Source organism: Oryctolagus cuniculus, chromosome 15 (genome assembly GCF_964237555.1).
Source record: "Oryctolagus cuniculus chromosome 15, mOryCun1.1, whole genome shotgun sequence".
In the NCBI taxonomy this organism is placed as follows: domain Eukaryota; kingdom Metazoa; phylum Chordata; class Mammalia; order Lagomorpha; family Leporidae; genus Oryctolagus; species Oryctolagus cuniculus.
The window spans coordinates 21,155,457-21,174,176 of NC_091446.1; positions in this window are offsets into that span (position 1 = coordinate 21,155,457).

The following is an 18,720-nucleotide window of genomic DNA, read 5'->3' on the forward strand; positions in this document are numbered from 1 at the left end:
CCTCCACAAAGGCACAAGCAGCTTCCTCTCTATTTGACTATTACCTATTCTGTTACCTATTCTAGTCACATCTCCTCCATGTTGACACTCTGGGCCATGTCAGCTTCCAAGGGACTGTTCATGTCTCATTTGTAATAGAATTAGTAGATTACATCATCATTAAATATCAAATTGCTTTGAATTGTTATTTGTATGGGTATTAATATGTCTCATGAGTATATCTTTCTACATATACTAAATTATATGTATATATACTGTTGTATATATATGTATATGTACTGTTATGTGTATATATACTGTTGTATTATATTTGTATGTTATTTTCATATCTTTTTCTATATGTCTATTTGAAATTTTCTGTGTATCATAGCACTACAGTTGTAATCTCCATAAAGATATAGCATCATGTTTCACAAACAACAAATATCTGCAAAAAAATATAGAGTTCACAACTCCAATCTCATTTCATTTGTGTGCCTTATAAATCTCATGACATAGAAATTATTAATGCCTCTGTTTTCAAGATAAAGCAACTGAGTCAGAAGAGAATTTACTGATAATTATCATTAGAGTTTCTGAGTTAAGTTCTATTCTATCCAACTAGTGTTCTTGTATGTTTAATGATCATGTTTGTGTCAGGTCCAGGGGCTGACTCATGTTTGAGATTATATAAGCATAATTGTATACTCAGGTAAGTATGGCTTGCGGGGAATATCATTGGAGGTGGGTTGTGATCACTCTTTTCTTGACCTCAAAATGTTTGGCATTTAATGGGATCATGTGAATAGCTAAAATGTAAAACAGCCTGCTAAGAAACATCATGTGTTTTAACAAAGTTCTGAGGGTTTCACAAACAAGGGAAGTGATTGGTTTTCCCTTAAAGAACTGCAGAGTTCTTCACATAAAAAGTAAATGTTTCTTCTTTAGATGAGTCAGGATGTTGCAGGCGAATAAACAGGGATAGACATTACAGGAAAAGGGAAAGATAATTCACATGGAGTCGTAAAGTGTTGTAGGAAGAGCAGGATTGCCAACGTGCCTAGAGTGTAGAGACAGGGTGGGAAGCTAGAGTTGTTATCTGAGGGCCTATGGGAGGATGTGTACCCTCTATGTGAAATTGCTTGCATCTCAAGTCAGGGGATCAGTCCTCAAAAGCCAGAGGAACTATTGAACCTATTTTTTTATAAAGGAATTTTAAAAGCTGTAAAAGCCACCACTTATTATTTGCTAATTCCTATTGTATTATAGGTGCTTTGTGGATATTATAAAATTAAAGGACTAAAATAATCCTACAAAGTAGAATTAAACTAAAAAATTCCCATGGAAATTAAACATTTGCTGAATTATCTAGTTTCCTTTAGCCCAGGACTATTTGCCTTCGAATTCTTTTACTCCACCTTTTTTTTATTTTTTTATTTTTTTATTTTTTTTTTATTTTTTTATTTTTTGACAGGCAGAGTGGACAGTGAGAGAGAGAGACAGAGAGAAAGGTCTTCCTTTGCCGTTGGTTCACCCTCCAATGGCCGCCGCGGCCGGCGCACCGCGCTGATCCGATGGCAGGAGCCAGGAGCCAGGTGCTTTTCCTGGTCTCCCATAGGGTGCAGGGCCCAAGCACCTGGGCCATCCTCCACTGCACTCCCGGGCCACAGCAGAGGGCTGGCCTGGAAGAGGGGCAACCGGGACAGAATCCGGCGCCCCAACCGGGACTAGAACCCGGTGTGCCGGCGCCCCTAGGCGGAGGATTAGCCTAGTGAGCCGCGGCGCCGGCCTCCTTTTTTTTATTTTTAAAGATTTTATTTATTTATTTGAGAGGCAAAGTTACAGACAGCGAGAGGGTGAAACAGAAAGAAAGGTCTTCCATCCAATGGTTCACTTCTCAATTGGCCACAACGGCCGAAGCTGGGCCCATCCAAAGCCAGGAGCCAGGTGCCTCCTCTCGGTCTCCCACATGGGCGTGGAGGCCCAAGGACTTGCACTGTCCTCTCCTGCTCTCCCAGGCCACAGCAGAGAGCTGGATTGGAAGAGGAGTAGCTGGGGCTAGAACTGGCCCCCATATGCAATGCCGGTGCCGCAGGTGGAGGATTAGCCTACTGCGCCACAGTGCCGGCCCCCCCTCCTTGCCTTTCAATCAGCTAGTTTATCCTGCACTGTCAGTGTAACCATGTCACTTCTTGAAAATATTTTTTTTTAAATTAATGACTACTTTGTATTGATAAAATCTGGTCACAATGAAATAGGCCTGCTTGTACAGTAGAAAACTATCTTTCACTAGGAGTCATGATAGAGGAACTATCAAAGATTTACTGGAAGTTGTACAGTTTATAACAAAGCAGAATTTAAAAAGGATTACGTATTTTGAAATATAAGGACATTCTCACTAAAGAAGCAGCTTTTTGGTTGAAGGCTGAGCAAGAGTCAGCTTTGTAAAAGTAGGGGAAGGGTATTTTGGAAAGACAAAAGCATCCAGAGGTCAAGGACCAGAGACAAGCGCAGCATTACTGGGCAGTGCACAGGGCAGTGGGCCCGAGGCGGGTTACTGTGGAGTAACTAGCCAAAGCTTTGCCTTCGGCTGAGGTTTGGCTAATGCCTTGACGTGAGGAAGCTCTGCTGGTCCTCACCCATGAGGTACATGGTGAAGACATCAAAGAAATCTCCCACAAAGTCAGACTGTGGGACAGATGATATCGGAGTGTATCCAAGGGAGGGTCAGCAGTGTGCTCTTAAATCTTGCCGCACGGCCCCTTGAAGGATCACTTCAAGCCCTGTGCTGTTGGCCGCTCCTGCTCATGTCAGTGTTGCTCTTGGCTGGAGGAGAGGCCTGTGGGGTTTGTGGAAGTTGGCTCTTTCACTCTAGAATTTCTCATACTCCTTGTAAAAATGTCACTGAGCTGATTCAAAAATATTTTCCTTGGCTCCAGAACTGATGAGTCTGCTAAGGGCTCTCTACAAGCTGATTCTTTAAAACTCCATCAATCCTCCTCCAGGGAGGACAAAGTAAAATTCTCAGAGCTGACTGTGAATCTGGAGAACTTTCCCCTCAGGGCTCCTTGCAAACACCGGATTTTAGAGCAGACCCCAGACAGCTACAATTGCCCTCGCCTGCCAGGAAAAGTATACTTCTTTCTTTTCTTCTTTTTCTCCTTCCTCTCCTCTTTCCTTTCCTACACTTCTCTTTTATTTATTTTTTAACTTTTATTTAGTAAATATAAATTTCCAAAGTACAGTTTATGGATTACAATGGCTTCCCCCCTCCCACAACTTCCCTCCCACCTGCAACCCTCCCATCTCCCACTCCCTCTCCCATTCCATTCACATCAAGATTCATTTTCAATTTTCTTTATATACAGAAGATCAATTTAGTATATACTAAGTAAAGATTTCATCAGTTTGCACCCACACAGAACATAAAGTGTAAAATACTGTTTGAGTACTAGTTATAGCATTAATTCACATTGGACAATGCATTAAGGACAGAGATCCTACATGAGGAGTAAGTACACAGTGACTCCTGTTGTTGACTTAACAAATTGACACACTTGTTTATGGCGTCAGTAATCTCCCTAGGCTCTAGTCATGAGTTGCCAAAGCTATGGAAGCCTTTTGAGTTCTTTGACTTCGATCTTATTCTGACAGGGTCATAGTCAAAGTGGAAGTTCTCTCCTCCCTTCAGAGAAAGGTACCTCCTTCTTTGATGGCCTGTTCTTTTCACTGGGATCTCACTCGCAGAGATCTTTCATTTAGTTTTTTTTTTTTTTTTTTTTCCAGAGTGTCTTGGCTTTCCATACCTGAAATACTCTCATGGGCTCTTCAGCCAGATATGAATGCCTTAAGGGCTGATTCTGAGTCCAGAGTGCTATTTAGGACATCTGTCCTTCTATGAGTCTGCTGTGTATCCCGCTTCCCATGTTGGATCATTCTCTCCCTTTTTGATTCTATCAGTTAGTATTAGCAGACACTAGTCTTATTTATGTGATGCCTTTGACTCTTAGACCTATCAGTGTGATTAATTGTGAACTGAAATTGATCACTTGGACTAGTGAGATGGCATTGGTACATACCACGTTGATGGGATTGAATTGGAATCCCCTGACACATTTCTAACTCCGTCATTTGGGGCAAATCCGACTGAGCATGTCTCAAATTGTATCTCTCCTCCCTCTCTTATTCCCACTCTTATATTTAACAGGGATCACTTTTCAGTTAAATTTAAACACCTAAGAATAATTGTGTGTTAATTACACAGTTCAACCAATAGTATTAACTAGAACAAAAAAAATACTAAAAGGGATAAAGTATTACATTGTACATCAACAGTCAGGACAAGGACCAGTTTGAAACACCTTGTGAGATTTACATGGGAACCTTTCATTAATTTTTTTATTCATTTGAGAAGCAGAAAGAAACAGACACAGAGAAAAATCTGTCTGCTAGTTCACTCCCCCAAATACCTGAGCTGAGGCTAGAGCTGGGTGCAGGAAAGCCATTCAGATAGATTTCTCACATGGGAAGCAAGAAGCAGGAAGCCAACATGATCCATTACCTGCTGCTTTCTAGGATCCTCATTAGCAGGAAGCTGGCATTCCAATGTGGAGCCAGGGTACTCAGATGTGGAATGTAGACGTCTAACTGCTACACTACATCTTTGCCTCAACTTCATTTCTCAGAGCAGTGGAAAGTGTGCTACAAGCAGTAGAGAAACCCCTGATCAGTTTCTCTTTGATCTGCAACCTGGAGATAATGGCCTTAATGGAGCCCCTCCCATCACTTAGCTTAAACTCTCCTTGTAAGGTCAATGCATTCCCCAGTGTTCCAGTCTGAGTCATTAGAAATCAAATACAGTGTTCTCTGTGGAGGAAGAGGGAAGGGCATACTGACCTGTGAAAGAGGAGAGAAGCCATGGTGTCAGAGACTGGCTCATGGTAATCTCAAAATGGTGTAATCTGAGTGAATCACTTGCATGAATGTGCCAGGCCAGTGTAACAAATTGACAGTGCTCTCTAAGTATCCCATAAGGGCACTGGCTGGAGTCCTGGCTGACTCACTTTGAACCCAGCTCTCTGCTAATGCACCTGGGAAAGCAGTGCAGGATGGCCCAAGACCCTGGGCCCCTGCACTCATGCAGGAGACCTGGATGAATCTCCTGACTCCTGGCTTCAGATTGGTCCAACTCTCACCACTGAGGTCATTTGGGGTGTGAACAAGTGGATGGAAGACCTCTCTTTCTCTTTCTCTTGTTCATTCTCTTGTAAATCTGCCTTACAAATAAATAAGTTTTCTAAGTGATTGTCTTTTTATATCACTGAAGTACTTGCATAGTCATATATGTGAAGACGTTGGAAACAATTAAATGCAGTATGTTGGGCAAGTGAATACACCTATGTACGTCTGTGATAATCATTGATACTAAGAAGGAATTCACAAAAGACTCTGTCGCTCCCCCTCTTCGTGGAGGAACGACACAGGACCCTGCGCTGTTCTTTCGTCTGCTCGGCCCTCCCCGGGTTTGCTGCTGGTTCTTCCCGGGTTGGCTACTATCCCTTCCACCTCCGTGGAAGGGCAGTTCCCCCTGGCCACATTCCCCACTTCCGCAGGGGAGCGGCACACCGCCGGCCGGCTCTCTGGGGGGCTGCACAGGTGTTCCCCTTAGATGTTCCCCTTAGATGTTCCTGGTGCATGGCATCTCTCTCCTCCTTTATAGTCCTCCTCTGCCAATCCCAACTCGGCTGCCCACACACCGAGTATGCTGCTCTCCTCCAATCAGGAGCAAGTCCTACAGTTTATTGGTTGAACTGGAGGCAGCTGTGTAGAAGCTGTTTTCTTCTCTCCCAGCGCCATATTGTGGGAGAGCAGGTGCATAGAATAAGTCTTAATTCCAGTAACAGTCTAGTCCGAGCTGCTCCCCACAGACTCAATTGCTTGATGAAATTATGTCTTATAATCAAAAGTATGGACATCTATATTTATTGTATGAGTTGGTACTTGCTGCATATCTGATATCTTTCATTCACAACAACAAACAAAAATTGAATGCTAACCAAGAGAACCTTCTAATTGTTTATAGTTTTCAGACTGAACACATTTTATTTAATATTTTCTGTTGCTTATTTCTTCTTCCAAAGAGCCTTACCTCTCAGACATCCTCTCAGGATTGGACTGGAATTAATCTCTGGGCCATTGTGCTTTGAGTCAGTATTTTGTAGTTCATCATAACACTCGCTGTGTCATGTGTGATTCTTATGTTTCCTCACACAATAGGACAGACATTGTTTCTCAGTTGTTTTTCAGTTGCTTAAGACATGAAAAGCCGTGAAGAATAACTGAGCTTGGGAATTACAGGAAAGAAAGGGACCCTCCACTCTTTTCTTGTTGGATTTTTATTGCCAAAGATAGCATCTGGTACATAGGAGAAGTTCATGGCATATTTACACATTAATTGGCCTGATTGATTCTTTGCACTAGGATTTTACAAGCTCTCATGATTAAGTATGAGTTCCTATCAAAAATTGTCATTCCACAAGCTGCAAGTTTTAATGCTGATGTTAATTAGGCTGAGGGAAAAAAGCAGCAGATGTAAGGCATAGTTAGAGGCTATAAAATAACAACACCACCATCAATAGCAATAATGACATTAAAAATTAATTACACTTATTCAGTGCTTTCCATATGCCAGGTACTCACTTATTGTTTTACGTATTATTTCATTTAGGCCTAAAGAATTCTCATTAATGACTGAGATAAATGAGGTAGAGGGAAGTTAAAAAAAAAAAACTTGCTCAGGTTCTTGAGTGAGCTGCTGAGCTGGGATGTGAGCGTAGCCATCTGCTTCAAGGACTACAAGGGCTACATTGTGATTCCAGACCTTCAGGTCCTAACCTGAGAGTTTCTGCAATTTCCTTTTCAACACAGGGCATGGATGTCCTAGGAAGCTATGCAGATGGCTTGTTTTCTTTCCCTTGGCATTTGCTTACAATGATATAACATAATTTATAAATAAATTCTATATCTTTGGACTGAATGGCGAGATCTTGTCCTATGGTGGTTAAATCAGAAGTGCTCTAGACCAAGTGAGGTTTATTCTTGATATGCAGGGATGGTTCAACATATGAAAATCAATAAATGTGATACATTAACATTAAGAAATTGAAGAACAAAAACATTATTATCTTAATAGATGCAGGGAAAGCATTTGATAACAATATAAAATCCTTTTGTGATAAAAACTTTAAGCATATTTGGTGTAGAAGCAGCATTTCTCAACACAGTGAAGGCAATCTATGAAGAACCCACAGCCAGCATCTTATTGAATGGGGAAAATTTGGAAGCATTTCCACCAAATCAGGAACCAAACAAGCATGCTGACTCTCATGGCTATTCAGTATAGTCCTTGAAGTTTTAGCCAGAGCCATTAGGCAAGAAAAAGAAATCAAAGGATAACAGATTGGAAAGGAAGAAGTCAAATTATGGCTGATTGCAGATGACATGATTCTATATACAGGGGAACCAAAAGCCTCCATTAAGAGACTATTGGAACTTATAAGAGAGTTTGGTAATGTTGCAGAATATAAAATTAGCACAACACAAATCCATAGCCTTTGTATACAAAGACAATACCATGGCTGTGAAACAACTTATAAGTTCAGTCCCATTCACAATAGCTACCAAAAAATAGAAATACCTTGGGATAAATTTAACCAAGGAGGTAAAAAATCTTTACAAAGAAAATTACTTAATATTAAAAAAGAAATACAAACACCAAAAACAGAAAAAAAAAAAAAACAAACAAACGTGTGTTTATGGATTGGAAGAATTAATATCATCAAAATTGTGGGGAGCAACTGGGAGCAACTCGGACTAGACTAAGTTACTGGAATTAAGACTTATTCTATGCATCTGCTCTCCCACAATATGGCGCTGGGAGAGAAGAAAACAGCTTCTACACAGCTGCCTCCAGTTCAACCAATAAACAGCAGGACCTGCTCCTGATTGGAGGAGAGCAGCGTACTCGGCGTGTGGGTAGCAGAGTTGGGATTGGCGGAAGAGGACTATAAAGGAGGAGAGAGACAACATGCACCAGGAACATCTAAGGGGAACACCTAAGAGGAACACCTGTGCAGCCCCCGAGAGAGCCGGCCGGCGGTGTGCCGCTCCCCCGCGGAAGTGGGGAATGTGGCAGGGGGAACCGCCCTTCCACGGAGGTGGAAGGGACGGTAGCCAACCTGGGAAGAACCAGCAGCAAACCCGGGGAGGGCCGAGAAGATGAAAGAACAACGCATAATCCTGTGTCGTTCCTCCACGAAGATGGGGAGCGACATAATGGTGCCGTGACTCGGATATGAAGCCTAGGCAGGGTTTAGTGTCGTTCCTCCATGAAGAGGGGAAGCGACAAAAATGTCCATGCTACTGAAAGCAATTTACAGATTCAATGTAATCCCAATCAAAATACCAACAACATTGTTCTTAGATTTAGGAAAAAATGCTAAAATCCATATGGAAGCAAAAGAGACCACAGAGCTAAAGCAATCATCTACAACAAAAACAAAGCCGGAGGCATCTCAATACCAGATTTCAAGAAATGCCCCAGGGGATTCCAATTCAATCCCATCAAGGTGGCATGTAACATTGCCATCTCACTAGTCCAAGTGATCAATTTCAGTTCACAATTGATCATAATGATAGGTCTAAGAGTCAAAGAGGTCACATATCTTTCTGTCTCTCTCTATGCCCACTCTGCCTGTCCAAAAAGAAAAAAAAGATTAAAAAAAATAACAAAGAGATCACATAAACAAGACTAGTGTCTGCTAATACTAACTGATAAAATTAAGAAGGAGAGAACGATCCAACATGGGAAGCGGGATACACAGCAGACTCATAGAAGGGCAGCTGTCCTAAATAGCACTCTGGACTCAGAATCAGCCCTTAATGCATTCAGATCTGGCTGAAGAGCCCATGAGAGTATTTCAGGTATGGAAAGCCAAGACACTCTGGCAAAAACAAAACAAAACACCACAAACCTAAATGAAAGATCTCTGCAAGTGAGCAAGTGAGATCCCAGTGGAAAGAACGGGCCATCAAAGGAGGTACCTTTCTCTGAAGGGAGGAGAGAACTTCCACTTTGACTATGACCTTGTCCAAATAAGATCGAAGTCAGGGAACTCAAAAGGCTTCCATAGCCTTGGCAACTCATGACTAGAGCCTAAGGAGATTACTGACGCCATAAACAAGAGTGTCAATTTGTTAAGTCAACAACAGGAGTCACTGTGCACTTACTTCTTATGTAGGATCTCTGCTATAACTAGTACTTATACAGTATTTTACACTTTGTGTTTCGGTGTGGGTTCAAACTGATGAAATTTTTACTTAATATATACTAAATCAATCTTCTGTATATAAAGAGAATTGAAAATGAATCTTGATGTGAATGGGAGGGGAGAGGCAGCGGGAGATGGGAGGGTTGCGGGTGGGAGGGAAGTTGTGGGGCGGGGGGAAGCCATTGTAATCCTTAAACTGTTCTTTGGAAATTTATATTTATTAAATAAAAGTAAAAAAAATATAAAAAAGCCATGCTACAGACCAGTAATAATCAAAACAGCCTGAGGGCTGTCACTGTGGCCAAGTGGGTAAAGCTGCCGCCTGCATATGGGCACTGGTTCAAGTCCCATCTGCTCTACTTCTGATCCAGCTCTCTACTGTGGCCTGAGAAAGCAGTAGAAGGCGACCCAAGTCTTGGGCCCCTGAACCCATGTGGGAGACCCGGAGGAGGCTCTTGGCTCCTGGCTTTGGATCGGCACAGCTCCGGCTATTGCGGCCATCTGGGGAGTGAACCAGCAGATGGAGGACCTCTCTCTCTCTCTCTCTCTCTCTCTCTCTCTCTCTGCATCTCCTTCTCTCTCTGTATAACTCTGAGTTTCAAGCAAATAAATAAATCTTAAAAAAAAAAAAAACAGCCTGGTATTGGTGCAAAAATAGACACGTAGACCAATGGAACATAAGAAACTCCAGAAATCAATCAAGAAACTCCAGAAAGGTCACCTTTCTACAACCAACTACTCTTTGAAAAAGGAGGTAAAATCAACCCCTGGAGCAAGGACAGTCTCTTCAAGAAATGGTGCTGGGAAAACTGGATCTCCACATGCAGAAGTACGAAACAAGACCCCATCTTACACCTTAAACAGAAATCAGCTCAATATAAAGGACCTAAATCTACAACTTGATACCGTAAATTTACTATAGGAGAACATTATGGAAACATTGGAAGATACTAGCATAGGCAAAATTTTCTTGCAAAAAAAAAAAATCAAAGCAATCAAAGCAAAACTAGACAATCTTTTGCAACTAAATGGATGCAACTGAAAACCACTGTACTTAGTGAAATAAGCCAATCCCAAAAAGACAAATACCATACATTTCCCCTGATGTGTGATAACTAATAGACTACCAAAAATAATGTAATGCATATGAGTGAATTTTACATTTGAGATTTGATGATTGTATAAGGTCCTGTTTCTACTGTTGAGGGACGGTGTATTTTCTTCTTACTATTTTTTTTAATTCTTTACTTAGTGTAGAGTTAATATTATGAGTGTGAAATCAATTCAAAGTAGATCATTGTAAAAATTAAAAGAAAGAATGGGAAAAGAAGAGGAGAGAAGGTAGGAGCGTGGGCTGGAGGGAGGATAGGGTAGAAAGCTTTACTCCTAAATCTGTATATATGAAATAAATGAAATATGTTCACCTTTAAAATTTAAAAGAAATTGGGAGTGCTGATGTCAGACAGATGAGACTAGGGAATCTTTCCTCTACTGTTTAAAGACTGTGCTATTTCATAAGATTTCCATAACCATCCTAGTCAGTTCCTTACTTTCTAAGTGATAATTAAAATATTTATAGTGTAAAGACCCATACTACTTGACAGAATACATGAAAAGTACACAGCACAAAGTATAATATATGACAGTAGGCTATAATTTTATTATAATAACGCTAGTTGTTAAAAAGGAATGGATTCTTTGTGTTCCTATAATGAAGTGAGATGGTGAGATTTAGATTCATATGCTGGGAAATTTAGAAAAATATTGGATCATTAAGCTTCCCCCATATTTATGTAATCCTCCCAAAAATTCAAATTAAATCAAGATTACATTGTTAAACTGATCATATTTTCCAAATGTAAATGATTGGCTATATAATCTGATAAAAGATTTTGTTCTGACATATGAATATGTAAGGGTGAATACATACAGTCCTATGAACTCTTAATATAGATTTAATTGTACATTTGTTGAACCAGCTTAATTGAGAAGAATAGTTATTTACAGTAGTGACTACCTTGGACAATTCAAGATGTGTACCCATCTTATCTATAATTCATAGTGTCTATAAAGCAGGTACCCTTTTCTGCTAACAAAGGCCTACTCTGCATAAAGCATATTTTTCTTTTCCTCTCCTAACCATTTTTTTTGCTTTTGGTGAATGTTTTATTATCCAATGACACTGTTGCCTCATTATCTCTCTAGATTGATTGTTCTAAATTGTTCTCATTTCGCAGCCCTTGGAGGATTTGTGTCCCATGGGCCTGCATCTCACTTTGTCTTCCCCACTTTGAGTTACACTGCATGGCATTAAATTGTTCTGTTTCTTCTATTGGCATTCCTTTTCCATTCCTTCTTTTATCGACTCTACAATTCTTGAATAATTAACTGCTGAAACCGTTAGATTGGGCAGAATAAAGTAAGTAACAGGGCTGGAAAGACAGGGGAGTTGCAGTACTCAGTGTAGAGAGCCTGAGACTAAGCAGGTTGAGCAATAAACCCCGTTTTGAATATTGACTACCAAGGTAATGAGGGATGAGGGCTCCCCTATCAGGAGATATTCCTGTGCAGTATGTTGGAACTCAGGTTGGGTGAGGTAACAGCTAGCAGAGGTAAGAGATTGGTTATGTACACAGGCCTGCATGGAGAAAACAGAAAAATTAAAGATAATGAAAGCTGAATTTCTTACTTCCAGAGGAGGAATATTAAATGTCAAAAGAAGAAAACCAAAAGGATGGGGCCAGCACTGTGACACAGCAGGTTAAAGCCCTGGCCTGAAGCGCCAGCATCCCATATGGGTACCGGTTCTAGTCCCAGCTGATCCTCTTCCCATCCAGCTCTCTGCTATGGCCTGGGAAAGCAGTAGAAGATGGCCCAAGTGCTTGGGCCCCTGCACCCATGTGGGAGACCCAGAAGAAGCTTCTGTAACTCTACCTCTCAAATAAATGAATAAAATCTTAAAAAAAAGAAAGAAAACCAAAAGGAATCTTTTGGGTTTTGCATATTTAAAGTAGCAGTATGACTTCATGGAAGTTTATGTATGTATGTAATGGGGTAAACAGAGATCAACCACTGTATACTAACATGAAAGGAGAAGGCTATATCTAATCTAATCATGGGAGAAGAGCAGAAGCAACTATGAGATACATATGTTATAAAATATGAATCTGGCCTGTAATATTTAAAAGTGTTCAAGATATACAAGTTGAGGAAAAATGGGAAATGTCCCAGAACAGAAGGAAACTAAAGGAAATGACAATAAGTTCAGCAGTTGATTCTGAACAGGCTCTTTTTGTCAGAAGGTTATTATTGGAATGGTTGACATCTGAATATTATGTGACAATACTCTATCAACATAAATTTCTAACTTCATTGGTGACCCTTGTTATTATGAAAGAGAATGTCCTTGTTCATTGGCATAACATGGAAGCATTTGTGGGCAGTGGGACGTCAGCTTAGCTACTCACTCTCAAGTATTTCACGGGGAAATGATATTTTGCAGTCATTTTTATACCAATAGAGTATTCTGAAGTGACCTGTGGCTTTTTTTTAAACCTGTAGCCTATTATTCACAATTTGTGTCTCCCTCTTTCTTTTCTCCTTCACTTCTCTCTGCTAACTCTTCCTTTGTTTCTTTGGACTTGGATAAACAGGCAAATCTTGATGCATATCTTAGCTCTGTCAATTTTAATTTATGTGACGTGAGTGGAAATGCAATCTTTCCAAACCTCAGTGTTTTCTTCAATAAATTGATGATAATAAAAGGGATTAGTATCTGATTTGTGTTAATTATTCAATAAAAGCACCAATGTCATTATTACTGTTTAAATATTTCTGTGTCAAACTGAATAGATTTATCTTACCCTTTTCAACAATCTGGTAATGCTTAATTATTTTTAGAGATTCATATCTGAATAAATTATAAATATATGTGTTTAATATTTGTAGATTAATTTCAAATTTGTTGCTGTTGTAGTGAATGTCTCTGTATATCTTTCTTGTTCACTTTTGGCCTTTAGATACATTCCTAGAGCTAGAAATTTTGGATGAAAGTTGTATTAGTCTATTTAAAATAGTATTCAGCAAACTTTTTCTGTAAGAAGACAGATATTTTAGGCTTTTCATGCCCTATAGTCTCTGTCACACTTCCCAGCTCTGTTGTCATGGGAACAGATCTAAGCAAATGAGTGTGACTGTGTTCCAATAAAATCTTATTTTAAAAAAGTAGGCACAGGATTATATTTTCTCATTACTAAAACTGAGAAAGTAGAAAGTGTTTAAGTTTTATTTTGAAAATAATCAACATGAAGGAATTCATTTTAAAGTAGCCTTGATATAGAATTCTACACCATGACAGTGATATGTCGGCAACCACAGATGGACACATGTCTGCTCTCGTCGGCAGCTGTGACTCTAACTGCCAAGCATGACTTTAGGCATCTATGGTCCCACATCCAGTATCATTCCTGGCCACATTGGCACTCAGACAGAGAAGAGCTTAGAAATATCTTGTACTGGTGCTTTACTCTGTACTGAAGAAAATAACAGATTTATTGAGAATTTTATGCATTGCCTTAAGGTATGTAACAGGAGCATTTGGGACATGAAGTGACACTTAAGTAGCTTCTTTAAAAAAGTGGGAGCTATTTTCTGCTGCCTTCTAATGCGGCAAGGAATGAAGTTTCTAGTTTCTCATAGGTAAAGCCTCTCTACAAGTCTTTGTTTTATGTTCAGATGAGCCGTATGATGATCACCTGCTTCTTTTTGTCTTAGAACGCTTTGTATTTCTCCAACTGATATATACATTTAATGGAGTTGGATTCCTGATCTGATCTAGGGCTGCTGGATACAATGGAGAGATTGATCACTGATACATCTGGTCTAGCGTGGATCCACAATGGTTGTGGACAGAGGATTGCAAGTATTGAATGGAGATTTCCCAGGATAGACCATACTCTTTAATTGTTGCCCTATCTCACATTCTGTGTGGTTATGGAAACAGGAGGCTATTAGAACAGGAGGAGTTGCTCATCAGTGTATGATTTTTTAAGTATTATTATAGAAGCCCTATTGAGAGTGTCCATTCTGCAGCAAGGTTGAAGACGTCAATGGCATGGTTTTATAGTAAACTGTAACACAAAGCCTCCCCGCCCACAGCCACACACATACCCCATCTGACTATAGCGGACCTACTATTTCCCAAGCACTATTATTGATCCTAAGCTCTGTATGTACTAAGTCTTTCATTCCCCCACAAAAATCCTGTGGAATAGATGCTTTTGTAATAATCAGTTGAGAGTTGTAGATCCTGAGTCAAAGAGAGGTTAAGTGACTTGCTCAAAATTACTTTCATAAATCTGTATAAATTTAAAAATGCAGATGGTCTAGCTACAGCAACAAACTCTTACACTGAGCCACATGACTTTAGGAAAATCATTTAAAATTTAATTAGTCGGGTCCTAAATTCCAACATAATCCCAATGACTACACACATCTCTTAAAAACAAGGTCACAAGTGCAGCATATGAGTTGTATTTGGGAGCAGCCCACACATGGACTTTCAATATCATGGTAGGGATTCTATATTTTACTTCCTCAAATTTTATGCAAGATAGCTCCTATTTATATTGACATTTGATGGGTGATAGACACAAGGCTCACAGACTCTAAATTTTGTCCAAACGTCCAGTAAGTGGCAGAATGAACATTCATACATAAGTCAAAACCCCAAATTTTAGGAAATATTCTGTATAATTCCAGGCATAAGACAGAAGAATAGTGAATTGGAGTTAAATAACTGTTTTAATTTTTATATTATTTATTAAAATAGCAGAGAGATACAGAGAGAAAAAGATAGAAATGGACATATAGATGAGAAAGATCATCTGTCATCTGGTTCACTCTCTGATAGCTCAGTCTGGGCCAGTACTATCCAGGAGGCTGGAACTCCAACTGGGTCCTCCATGTGGTTGATAATGCTGTCACTTGCTGCCTCTCAGGGTGTTCATTAGCATGAAACTTTTATTGGCAGTATAACTAGAATACAAACCCAGGTTCTCTGATATGGGATATGGGCATCTCAAGTGATATTGTAATTGCTATGCCAAATGCCTACCTCTGAAATACCTGTTTTAAAAATGTTTTAAACAATATTTGGTATGCATAGATAAAGAGACAAACAGACACTGAGATATTTTCCCTATGCTAGTTCACTCCCCAAATGCTGCCAACAGCCGAGGATGGGCATGGACTTCAGTCCAGGTTTCCTATATGGATGTCAGGGAACCAAGTGCTTGAAGCATCCTCTCCTGCCTCACAGAGCATGTTTTTGCAGAGAAATGGAATCATAAGCCTAGATAGAACTCAAATCCAGATACTGTGATATGGGATGTGAGTACCCCTAATGGCACCTTAACTAATTGCACCAAAAATGCCTACCCCAGAATACATGTTTTACACCCAGTTCTTCTATTGTATCACCAGGAGGTAACTGGTAGACCATTGCCTCTCTCTGAGCCTATATTTCCTATATCAAATGAAATAATTGGTCCTAGTTTCTGCTGTCATTTTGAAATAATGTTGTATGGGTCTGTGACTATTTTTATGTCAAAATACATATAATTATCTTTTCAAATTCTAAATAATTCAGAGATATAATTCATTCCCCAGAGCTTATTATTAAGTAGAGAGAAGGAATATAGATAAACACTGCTTTCAGTCTCTGGAACAAAACACTAAAAACATGAATATAGAAAACCTCCTTTTATTAATAATATGCTAATGCAAATATTTTTATTGAAACCGTGTTGGTTTAATTGGACTTCAATTTTTTTCTTTTATACTCTGACCATCTGAATACCAGTACAGGAGGCAACATTTTTGTGTGCCACACTTGCGCATACATAATCTCAGTGGTTCAAAATTCTTTTGTGCCATGTTGGCTTGCAAATCCTCAACTGTATTCAAGGCATCCTTCAATGCTGAGTTTTCTGTCTGTTCAAGCAGGGCATCCCAGTGAGAAATGGAGAAGGACTGGACTATCATGTTGCTATCGCTTTAGATTTTGGCAGGGTTTAACTGATACTCATCTTGCAAATCTTGCAGAAATGTTTCCCATTCCTGGCCAAATTCAATATTATGTCATAGAAAAGTTTTACAATGGGTATGTTTAGGTGGATTTCATTTTGTTCCCCTCCCTTTTCCTCAGTATCTCACTTCTTCAATGTACATACCTCAGTAGTATGTGCAGAGCAATTTCTGAAGTTTGTTGAAATCTGAAAAGTGAAGCTTATTCCCTTTATCCTCTGAAGCAGTTTCTGAAACTTTTTTCTTTCTGTCTTTTCTCATTATTGCATGTTTCTGATACGATTGACAGCTAATTCTTCTTTGGTGAGAGCCTATGACATAATGGCTGAAAATGCCATTTAGTAACTTGTTTCTCAGGAATCCTTGGATTCAGGAAATAAATTTATGCTGTAAATAGATCTTACAAATAGATCCAAGAAAAAGTATTCAGAGGTGATAGTTTGGATTGTCTTTACTAAAGAAATTTACGAGGAGATTTTCCATTTTTATACTGAATTAGGCAAATATATGATACCTGGAGGACTGAACAGCAGTTTTGTGCCCATGATGGCATAACCTTGAGGATTAAGGCCAGCATGCCGAGGAAACAGAGAAGTTCCTGAGTCACAGATAACATCGTTATGTATCCTAAGTAATCACATCTGGAACTCTTACACCTTTTAATTGAGATGATGGAGGCACTATATTAAGATACTTTGTATTGATCATTCTGTCTCAAGTAAAACTTTTTGATACCTTATGCAAATCCAAACTACCTATTGGGAAAAGTTTTATATCTCCCTAGTCTGACTTGTGTTTTACTTCATGATCTTGACAGCTGTGTCATTTCAGAAGGAAGATGGATTGCAATACATGCTTCATAATTAATAACAGGGGAAAGGAATTTAGGTTTAAAATGGAACTGTCAAAAACAAAATTTTCACACTTAATGTAAATGTGAAAATACATCAGTTTTATTCTGTAACTCTAAAAAAATTCTATTTTAATTAAGTAAGAGATAAAAACTCTTAACTAGGATAACAAAAAAACAATTATTTGAACACTGGAAACATTGGTTAGAAAATGAAAGTATTCTACTCAAGTTTAGGGAACAAAGAATGCCCTGTCTCGAATGAATATGTCCAAAGATTATGAACGTAGGATCCTCATGCATGATCTGCTGATTAAGTTAGGCAGGGTACTGTGTCTGTGGCACAGATGGTAATCCAGGCCATGTGCAAGGTAGACATGTCTCAGGTCAGGAAGCATTATGTTTTCTTTTGAACCTAGAGAAAAATAATAGGAAAAGTTAGCCACATGTTCAAGTTTATAGATTTAAGCCTTTGCCCAAATTGATTTCTAAGAAATGATGTTAAAAATTATAGCTGTTTCCACTCTATAAAGGCATTTGCATGAGAATTTACCTGTGTACCTTAATATATTCGTCAAATGCTGTTACTGTATCTTCCTCCAAAAAATATTTTGCAAGTTTTGGACATCTGGTACTTAAAGGCGGTTATAAAATAGCACTTAACTATCAAGAATATTTTTGTGTGTTCGTGAGATAATATCTATGCATTTATTTTTCAGAATTTGTCTGAAAATACCCTCTGGGTCTATCAATCTGTGAATTGCCTAGGATTTGCTGTCAATCATTTCAGACACACCACTGTATAACATCAGAATGATAATGCTGTGAACATAATTGGTGGTTTTAGTGAAATAACTATGAAAGATATTAGACACACACCCGAGTATGTAATGAGAACATAGACTTGAGAAATGGAAAGCCAGTGGATGCAGTCAGTGTGTTTGCGTTCCTGTGTCTGGGCTGCTGTGTTTGGTGCCAACTGTGTTTGCTCAACTACCTTCGCTGGTGTCATACTGCAGTGGAGAAATAAACAACTTGTTTCAAAATGTCTTGCTCCATAATGAATGAGGAATCAATTTACTTTAAATCTTGAGACAAGTAAACACTAGAGAACTTTTTCTTAAGGGCTTTCATAATAACAATGTTTAAAGTCATGTGATGAGTGTGTAACTTTGTGAATATGAATATTTCAGAGAATGACTCTAAACTAGTTACCATAGTATTACTGTTCTTTTTTTTAAGATTTTATTTATTTATTTGAGAGGTTAGGTTACAGACAGAGAGAGGGAGAGACACAGAGAAAGGTCTTCCATCTGCTGGCTCACTCCCAAATGGCTGCGATGGCCGGAGCTGGGCCAATCCAAAGCCAGGAGCCAGGAGCTTCTTTTGGGTCTCCCACGCAGGTTCTGGGGCCCAAGCACCTGGGCCATGTTCTACTAATTTCCCATAGCAGAGAACTGGATCAGAAGAGGAGCA